General features: G+C 46.1%; 1 non-coding gene across 1 annotated transcript; it reads right to left on the bottom strand.

Annotated features, from left to right (window-relative positions):
• Positions 1 to 9,954: 9,954 nt before the first annotated feature.
• Positions 9,955 to 10,141, bottom strand: LOC119978924. The gene has a single exon (XR_005463600.1). It is a non-coding gene; the product is annotated as a U2 spliceosomal RNA (small nuclear RNA).
• Positions 10,142 to 10,642: the final 501 nt, after the last annotated feature.

The following is a 10,642-nucleotide window of genomic DNA, read 5'->3' as shown; positions in this document are numbered from 1 at the left end:
AGGCTGGCTTCTGTGGTGCTGGGAACAGACAGAGGAAGCCGAGATGGATCAATCACTCAGTATCTCTGGATTGGATTGGATTTGTTTATTGTCACGTGTACCGAGGTGCAGTGAAAAGTATTTTTCTGCGAGCAACCCAACAGATCATTAAGTACATGAGAAGAAAAGGGAATAAAAGAAAATACATAATAGGGCAACACAAGATATACCATGTAACTATGTAAGCACCGGCATCGGATGAAGCATACAGGGTGTAGTGTTAATGAGGTCAGTCCATAAGAGGGTTATTTAGGCGTCTGGTGACAGTGGGGAAGAAGCTGTTTTTGAGTCTGTTCGTGGTTGCAAATGATTCACCCTTGTCTTTCAAACTGAAGTACTGGGCTCTGCCATCGTTGAACATGAGGATGTTCATTGACACTACACCTCCTCCTATTTGTTGTTTCATTTTCTGCCATCATTCTCGATTGGCTGTGGGAGGACTGCAGAATTTTGACCTGATTTTCTCATTGTGGGACTGATGTTTTTCTGAGTCAGCGGAGAGGTATGAATGGTGTGGGTGGACGTTGGACACATTTCTCAAGCACTGATCGCCAGGATGGCCCACCACCTGTCCCGGTACTGAGGCCAAACAGACCAAAGGATCCCAGCTGTTCCTTCTTGCTGTATTTGCTGAGCTCAGTTGCCGAAATAGTTTGCAGATACAAACTACTTAGGTATTCATTGTGGTTGGGACTATGTTCTCCCATATTTCGAGGGGAGCTTGTGGGCGATGCAGCCTCAGAGTTTCAGTTGGAGAGATTTGAGTGAGATACGTCAGTGAGTCAGCCACACAGGGAGATGATAATGTTGCGACTCCACAAGATGGCTTGTAAGTTTTGGTTGCTTTAATCCCTGCCCCCACGCCCCTCCACTCTCACATTCACCAGCACTCCTCAACCACTTTTATAGACACCAGCAACGCCAACTCCCCTCCCCCACCACCAGTCCCACAGTCCAAGTGTAACGTATTTTATTTCATAAAAATTGATCATCCTGCTCACTGCCTTGAATCGCACACAGGAATTGACTAAAGGAATGAGGCACAAGTGCTTGGTGGATGCCAATGGAACCCACACCAAGTCAACCTGTTTGTTCCTTCAGATATTTTGGGAGAAAAACTGAAGGAAAGTAAAAGACAGTCCAAAGTCACTGATGGTAGATTCAGTAACTGATGACTGCAGATCCCAAAAATCATGATTTATAGCAGTACCTGAGGATGTTTTCACTGAGTGAGCTGGTCCAGCGAAGAAGCTTTCATCTTCGCTCTTTGTGGTTTCCTGCTTAGATTTTTCTACAAAACCTTCACTAACCTCTCAACCGGTCTATAAAAATCACTGATGCCTTATACAACATGACCGCCTCCACCGCATTAAAGTCGGTTTCTGGGCTTCTGTGTACCAAATACATGTAGCTTGCTGGCTAGTCCAAAGGCGCAATCTACTGGCCATGTTGCGCCCGAATGGGAGACGATAGATGCCTGGAGAGACCTCCCACCACAGGCTTCTCGACAGCCAGTACGCCTCAAGTGATCTACCCCGGTCTCGTGAGGCGTCATGGTCAGGATTCCAACCACAATGAATACCTAAGTAGTTTTAAAAACCCCTTAGGCATGCTGACCCGGGATCTATCGGACTCCCGGCATCTACCAGCTTTCCTAGAGAATCCCCAGCCAGCTGCTCTTCAGTACTGGTTCACACAAACATGGACCAGGCAGCACGACACCCAGGGGGCCGGGGGGGGGGGGGGGGGTCTCCTGGGCCATCGAAAGCCCCTGGGTGGCCAGGAACAGGTGAGGTTGGCCCCCTGGTCATCCTTCTTGAATGTGGGAACCCTGGCACTGCCAGGCTAGCATCTTGGTGCTGCCAAGGTGCCTGGGTGGTACTGCAAGACTGGCAAGAGCACTGCCAAGGTGCCAGGGTGGCAGTGCCAGGGTGCCCAGTGACTAAGATGGCACAGCCAAGGGTCAGGGCCTGGGGTGGGCACTGCCCATGGAAGGAGGGTGGGGGTATGCAGGGAGGGTATGAAGGGGCATCTTGAAGGTTGAGAATGTGAAGGAGGGGTGTAAAAGGGGGTTTGGAAGGCCTAAAAAGGGGGAGTCCTCAGTGACCCCATAGCGGGTATCATCACTTGGAGGGGTGTGGGGTAATGCCCATGTGTAAGGGATATGGAGTTGCCCATGGATGGGAGTGTGGGGGACGTACAAGCTCACTTAGAGATTGGGGCATACTTTCAAAATGGTAGCCCAACCTCTGAGGAGGCTGTCTGACCAGTGACTTCATTCCCCAGTGATGGAAATAATTCTAAATGTGGGCTTGACCGGGGAGAAACACCCCAGGGCCCAAAAAAGTGACTGTGTGGTTAGATAGTGGTGGGGATAGGTGTTGGCCAGCAAAATAAGACCAATGGCAAATTTTATAAAGGGTATTCTTTGGATAAGGAAAATCCCAAAGCCTTTTATTCGTATGTAACGAGCAAGAGGGTAACTAGAGAAAGGATTGGCCCCCTCAAAGACAAAAGAGGGAATTTATGCGTGGAGTCAGAGGAAATGAGTGAGATTCTTAATGAGTACTTTGCATCGGTATACACCAAGGAAAGGGACATGATGGATGTTGAGGCTAGGGATGGATGTTTAAATACTCCACGTCATGTCGGCATAAGGAAGGGGGAGGTTTTGGGTATTCTAAAAGGTATTAAGGTGGACAAGTCCCCAGGAATGGATGGGATCTATCCCAGGTTACTTAGGGAAGCGAGGGACGAAATAGCTGGGGCATTAACAGATATCTTTGCAGCATCCTTGAGTACGGGTGAGGTCCCGGAGGACTGGAGAATTGCTAATGTTGTCCCTTTGTTTAAGAAGGGTAGCAGGGATAATCCAGGGAATTATAGACCTGTGAGCTTGACGTCAGTGGTAGGCAAACTGTTGGAGAAGATACTAAGGGATAGGATCCATTCACATTTGGAAGAAAATAGACTTATCAGTGATAGGCAGCATGGTTTTGTTCAGGGAAGGTCATGTCTTACAAACCTAATAGAATTCTTTGAGGAAGTGACAAAGTTAATTGATGAGGGAAGGGCTGTAGATGTCATACACATGGACTTCAGTAAAGCATTTGATAAAGTTTCCCATGGCAGGTTGATGGAAAAAGTGAAGTCGTATGGAGTTCAGGGTGTACTAGCTAGATGGATAAAGAACTGGCTGGGCAACAGGAGACAGAGAGTAGTGGTGGAAGGGAGTGTCTGAAAATGGAGAAAGGTGACTAGTGGTGTTCCACAGGGATCCGTGCTCGGACCACTGTTGTTTGTGATATACATAAATGATCTGGACGAAGGTGTAGGTGGTCTGATTAGCAAGTTTGCAGATGATACTAAGATTGGTGGAACTGCAGATAGCGAGGCGGACTGTCAGAGAATACAGCAAAATATAGATAGATTGGAGAGTTGGGCAGAGAAATGGCAGATGGAGTTCAATCCAGGCAAATGCGAGGTGATGCATTTTGGAAGATCTAACTCAAGAGCAGACTATATGGTCAATGGAAGAGTCCTGGGGAAAACTGATGGACCAAGAGATCTGGGAGTTCAGGTCCATTGTACCCTGAAGGTGGCAACGCAGGTCGATAGAGTGGTCAAGAAGGCATACAGCAAGCATGCCTTCATCGGACGGGATATTGAGTACAAGAGAGTCGGCAGGTCATGTTACAGTTGTATCGGACTTTGGTTAGGCCACATTTGGAATACTGCGTGCAGTTCTGGTCGCCACATTACCAGAAGGATGTGGATGCTTTAGAGAGGGTGCAGAAGAGGTTCACCAGGTTGTTGCCTGGTATGGAGGGTGCTAGCTATGAAGAAAGGTTGAGTAGATTAGGATTGTTTTCATTGGAAAGACGGAGGTTGAGGGGAGACCTGATTGAGGCCTACAAAATTATGAGAGGTATGGACAGGGTGGATAGCAACAAGCTTTTTCCAAGAGTGGGGGTGTCAATTACAAGGGGTCACGATTTCAAGGTGAGAGGGGGAAAATTTAAGGGAGATGTGCATGGGAAGTTTTTTACGCAGAGGGTGGTGGGTGCCTGGAATGCTTTGCCAGCGGAGGTGGTAGAGGCCGGCACGATAGCATCATTTAAGATGCATCTGGACATATATATGAACGGGTGGGGAACAGAGAGAAATAGACCTTGGAAAATAGACAACAGGTTTAGATAAAGGATCTGGATCGGCGCAGGCTGGGAGGGCCGAAGGGCCTGTTCCTGTGCTGTAATTTTCTTTGTTCTTTGTTCTTTGTTCTTGGTCATCATTAGTTACATTAGAATCAGGTGCTCCTGATGTTAATCCTTTACTCTACATAGACAGTGCAATCGAGTTGGGGCAGCACGGTGGAGCAGTGGTTAGCACTACTGCCTCAAGGCACCGAGGACCCGGGTTCGATCCCAGCCCCGGGTCACTGTCCATGTGGAGTTTGCACATTCTCCCCGTGTCTGAGTGGATCTCACCCCCTCAACCCAAAGATTTGTAGGGTAGGTGGATTGGCCACGCTAAATTGTCCCTTAATCGGAAAAGAGTACTTGAGTACGGTAAATTTAAAAAAAGACAATGCAATCGAATGACTACTGATTGATCTAAAGTAGGATGTTTCAGCTGGAGCATGTTCCAATATTGATGCTTATGCTTAAAGCATAATGGCACATACATTCATCCATGTGTAATGCACATTCGTATGTTGTCACAGCAGTTGGCGAGATGACCCAGATGTGCCTGCATTCAAGACTAAGTGGATCATATCCAGTTACTGAGGTACGTGATTTGTCTGAAGTCCTGTACCAAAGGAACAACTTTGGTTTATGTATTACTTTTAATCTAAGAAAATATACCAAGGTAACTCACAAATCAGTGTTAGGGAACAGATGCCAGGTAAAAAAGGAGAGATTAGGTGGTTGACCAAAAGACGTAAAAGAGATTGGGCTTGAGAAGGTTTTTAAAGGTGGGGAGAGGTGAAGATGTTAAGGTGGTGAGATACCGAGAATGAGGCATAAAACTGAATTTTCTATCATAGCAGTGGGGAAAAAGAGGAATGTCACACAGACAAGTGGATCAAAGGACTAGAGCATTTTCAAGGAAATAAACAGCTGAAACAGTTTGCAGAGGTCAGATTGGACAAAGCCATGGAGAGATTTATAGACTAGGATTTTTAATGTGAAACATTGTAGGGTTAGTTTGGATCAGCAAGAATTCCAATCCGGGGCAAGGGAGATTTCAGCTGGGGGAGAATACTTCCCCATGAGGTTTATGGGTGAGGTTTATGAAAAATAAAGGATGGGAGACTGGGAAACTGAAGCCTCATCCAAACCTGCCCACATCACATCAAAGCAAAGGTGTTCTGACAGATGCCAACTCGGAATCAGGCAGGACTCACACCAGTTTCATGAGAAGGGTGAACATCATATTCAGAAATGCCATTTGTGCAGAGGCACAGTGCGTGATTCTCCGAAACGGAGAGAAACAGCCGACGCCGGAGTGAAACCCGGAGTGTTTCACTCCGGCGTCAGAGGCTGCTCCTCGCCACCTATTCTCCCCCTCCCCCGGGGGGCTAGGAGCGGCGGTGTGCGAATCTCGGGCGCCGGGCCTTGACTTTTGCGTCAAAGCGGCGCGCCGAGATTGACGCGGCCGGCGACGCCTAAGTGATGTCAGCCGCACATGAGCAGGTTGGCCGGCTCCAACCCGCGCATGCGTAGTTGCCGTCTTCCCCTCCGCTGCCCCGCAAGACATGGCGGCTTGATCTTGCGGGGCGACGGAGGGAAAAGAGTGCATCTCCTAGAGATGCCGGCCCGACGATCGGTGGGCACCAATCGCGGGGCAGACATCTGATGAGCATGCCCGTGGTGCTCGATCCTCTCTCCGCCCCCCACAGGCCCCACACTTAACTGTCGCGCGATGTTCACGCCGGCAGCGACCAGGTGTGGTTGCCGCCGACGTGAACCGATTGGGGTCGTCAGGCCGCTCAGCCCATCCGGGCCAGAGAATCACCGGTCACCGTGAAAAATGGCGAGCGGCGATTCTCTGAGCGGCGTGTCGCAAAACGCAACACGCCATTTTGGGGGGGTGGGAGAATCGCGGGGGGTGCCAGGGCGGCGTGGCGCGATTCGCCCGGCCCTCCCGCAATTCTCCCCCCCAGCGTGGGGAGCGGAGAATCCCGGCCACAGTCTCAGGATAAAGGGCCGATCATTCAGGCTGAGATGAGGAGAAATTTCTTCACTCAAAGGATTGTGAATCTTTGGAATTCTCTACCCCAGAGAGTTGGGGATGCTCCATCATTGAACACATTTAAGGCTGGATAAAGAGTCTCTTAGGGGATCGATGAATATGGGGAACGGGTGGGAATGTCCAGTTGAGGCAGAAGACTAGACTTGGTCGTATTGAATGGCATAGCAAGCTTGGCAGGCCATTTGCTTCTTCTCCCTGTTTCCTCTCTCTCTTTCTTTCTCTCTCTCTCTCTCTTTCTCTTTCTCTCTTGTTCTTGTATGTGCGCTTCACTTTGGAGATATATTTGAACACCTGTCACAGAGGCCAAAAAAAAAAGGTAACCGTACACGCTTCCTCACTCGTTCCCCTCTTTCCTTTGATGTTTTAAGGAAAGATTCTGGATTCTATCTAAATAAAAACAAAAGGGTCAACTTCAAAAACAAACATTCCCCTTAATCTCAGATGAGCAACAACATCGATTCAGCACTGGCTGACTTAGTGGTTGGCTACAGCCTCCCTGGACAATACAGGCTGTGAACCATGGCAACCCACCTCCCCCCCACCACCACCCGCCTCCCAAAAAAACCCACACACTCTGACAAATCTGCAGTGCATTCAGAGAGGCTTTGTGGAGATTGTCTGTGAGCCAAGTTAATCCATAAAGCTAATTCAATCCAAACATCACTGACCTCTCTCATCAAGGAAATCAATAGAATCAAAATTTGCATAATTTATTAACTGTCTAAGAGCTGTAATAAATTATTCATGTGAGTCTGCATACTCTGTTTCAAAAAGAAATTAAAACTCTTGTGAGGAAAATATTGCAATAACATTTAAGTGAAATGTAACAGCATTTTGTCTTCACACTCCTGGCATTCCAGTAGAAACAAATGACTGCGAATTCTTTCGGCACAGAATATTTAGGAAATGGGTTTTTCCTCACGAATAAAATTGGCAAAAACTCACCAAAGTACAGGAACAAACTGGAAGATTGTCCTTGAGGGGCAATCTCCAAAGAAAGTTTAAAAAGAGATCATACAAAATTAAAAGTTTGTTTATGCATCCCACAGCAGATCCACTTGGCCAATTTCTATTCCCATTGGTTCCTGCGTACAAACCTGCGCTAATAGCTACCATCAATACACAGTGCTGCCAGTTGGACAGCCACTCAATTGCCTGTCATGGTGGAATGGCTGTGGACCCCATACAAAACACACGGGATCAGCCAGAATATATAGACTGTGAGCTCCAAATGCAAGCGGGCCGAACCTTGGAAAAATAAGGCTCCAAAACATTCGGATCAGAGTAGAAACAGGTTCAAATGTTCTGGCTTCAAGGGATTGCAATTGCCCTTCACAGGAGTGAGACCTTCAAAGCTTTTGACTTTCTTTTCATGTTTTCGCTGAGAAACTTGTATCTGTGGCCATAATCTCCATTTATCAGGCTGGGACATGCCAAAATGATCACAAGCCTGTAATTACACTCAGTACGGGAAATGTGTTTGGGAAGGGGAATAAATCGATTGAAGCTACTTTTCCACCTTCTTCTCAAAAGGCATAAAACATGTTTCCATTATGCCTCTGGACATGTTTCCTATGCCCATTGTAGTCAACTCCAAGTCCTGGAGTCGTATTAACTTCCGGAATTTGTTGCCAATGTTGGTGAGCACATAGCCTTAGATAAGGAAAGGACCATCCTGTTCATTAAGCACCATTCGTGGACTATATATATATCTAACTACTCTATTGAGGACCATACCCCACCCAATTAATCTCCTGATGGAAACATGTCCAGAGACCGACTAGAAACATATTTTATACCTTTTGAGAAGAAGGTGGAAAAGTAGCTATAATCGGTTTATTCCCCTTCCCAAACACATGTTCCGTAATGAGTGATGAAGGCTCTCCAAAGATTGAAGTTTAGCTTTTCCCATGATTATTCAGCTCTCGATAGTCTTTACCACCTTAGGATTTTTGAGGAAATACATTAGCTTCTGTGATCTAAAAAAATAAACACGCATGTCTGGCACAACCAATCAGATTGGGGAAACAGTAATCAATGCAGAGCTGATTTGGGATTGTGCCTGCTGTCTAATCTCAGGGTGTGTGAGGTAGAATTGTCATGCAGGACAAGGCAAAGAAAATTGGAGGAATAGTCATCACAATTTAACATAAGATGTAGGAGCAGAAGTAGGCCGTTCAGCCCATCAAGTATGCTCTGCCATCGGAGATCGTGACTGTTCTGATATGATAATCCTCACCTCCACTTTCCCGCCTTACCGTATAATTGTTCATTCCCTCACTGATAAAAAAATCAGTCTTTTTTGTCGAGTATCTCCTTCCTGGCAGCTCTCAAGTCCTTTCTCAAATACCACTGACAGATTCACTTGCTTCCTTATGGGTTCCTTCTCTCTTCCCGTACCAGCCTCCCCGGACAGGCGCCGGAATGTGGTGACTAGGGGCTTTTCACAGTAACTTAATTGAAGCCTACTCGTGACAATAAGCGATTTTCATTTTATTTTTCATTTCATTTCTGCAGGTTTCCAATTGGATGGGAGTGGTATAGTTTGCAGTCTGAGAATGTATTAACAGAGTGCATTTTTGGCTTCACACAACAGAGAGTGGATGCAATAGGGAACAGAAAAAATGAGCAAAAAATACAGGGAAGTCAAAAACCCTCCAAAAAATAAATTCAACAAATTTAGTTGACAGCTGGGAGTCATGTGCTGAACTATGAACAGATAGTTTCACCACCCCAGCGCCTCATGTCAGCTGAACCTCTCACACCATTGAGAATGTCCTTCAAGCCACGGTTGTTTGTTTATATTTACAGGCTGTACTGAGAGCATGGCTTAACATGGCACAGGATTCAGAAGGCTGCACGACTGTGTGTGGGACACAAAAACACAAAATTAAATGCTGTTCAGTTCCTAGCCTGAGTTGCATGTATTCAATTTAATTAGCAGAACTGGAGCCACCAAGAGACATTCCTCATCTTCACTAACTAGCCACACTGGGGCCATTTCAGGCAAAGCTGCGGTTAATTCTGACACCGGCCATCTGTAAAAATCACTTTCCCAAGCCATAAGGCTGCTTAATTTGTGTTTTAAGTGGTACAGTATTAAAGAATTTAAATAGAGTGCTCAGGGTTAAACGCTGACCATTCTTACATGAACTTGCTGAGCATTTGACAAGTCAAATCTCTCCATCCTCGATTGCACAACAGCTCAATATTACTGCACTGCATGTTAATGGAATCAAACTGTAACCAGGAGAATATGCACTTCCAACCTCGTTAAGCAGAGCATCAATATTCTGATACTTCAGCAATTGCTCCCTTTCTGAAGCATCCTGGTGCATTTTAGATTCATACAACCCGCATGAGTCAGGATATCTAGTGCAGATTCTAGACAAACTATACCAATGGGTCAGTTTGGCTCAGTTGGTCATAGATTTGCCTCTTGAGCAGAAGGTTGCAGCTTCCACTTGCCCCAGAAATGTTGCTCCAGAGAGGGAGGGCTGCAACATTAAAATCTCCTTTCTTGAAGCTACGAGGTTCATTCACCTCACTGCTTTGTCTGGGATCAGACCTTTAACAGTACTCTGCACAAGAAAAGCAATTCATTGTTTGCGAAGGACATATGCTCAACTTAAATGTTATTGGAAGGATTGTTTTTTTTGTTACTTTTTCTGAGTTACAAAGCCAGGGCTCAGAGTGCGGGTCAGGGGCAAACCCCTAATCCAGCTTCTTGCCTGCCCCAAAAACCAATTCAAATTGAATCCAATTCATGGTCCCCACAAGAGAGACATACCAGATCTGAGCCAAAAGGCTACTACACTTGATCTTAGCCAAAAGGCTGAGAAGCGATATTGGAAGAATTGTTAAGCAGCAAGATGAATATAGTACAGAACTTTGAAATATATGCACTTGTTAACTCTGGTAAAAGGTGGGAAATGGTGTTCCACAACCATTTATATCAACAATTTGCTGGTTTAGCACACTGGGCTAAATCGCTGGCTTTTAAAGCAGACCAAGGCAGGCCAGCAGCACAGTTCAATTCCCGTACCAGCCTCCTGGAATGTGGCGACTAGGGGCTTTTCACAGTAACTTCATTTGAAGCTTACTCGTGACAATAAGCGATTTTCATTTTCATTTTTCATTTCAATTTGTACTTGGGAATCAGAAAACAATCAGAAAACTTCTGGATGACACCAATTGGTGTACCATAGTTAAAACAGAGGAGGACGGCAACAAAGTATAGGAGGACATTAATAGTTGCAGAATGGGCATTTTTAGTAAATGCAACAATTAGGACCACCAGTTGGCGAAAGAATAATAAAGGATTTCTTAACAAGCGAACTATATACAG

The sequence above is a fragment of the Scyliorhinus canicula genome, chromosome 1, assembly GCF_902713615.1.
Source record: "Scyliorhinus canicula chromosome 1, sScyCan1.1, whole genome shotgun sequence".
Taxonomy (NCBI): domain Eukaryota; kingdom Metazoa; phylum Chordata; class Chondrichthyes; order Carcharhiniformes; family Scyliorhinidae; genus Scyliorhinus; species Scyliorhinus canicula.
Note: the sequence above shows the minus strand (reverse complement) of the source record. Positions and strands in the feature narration are given on the sequence as shown.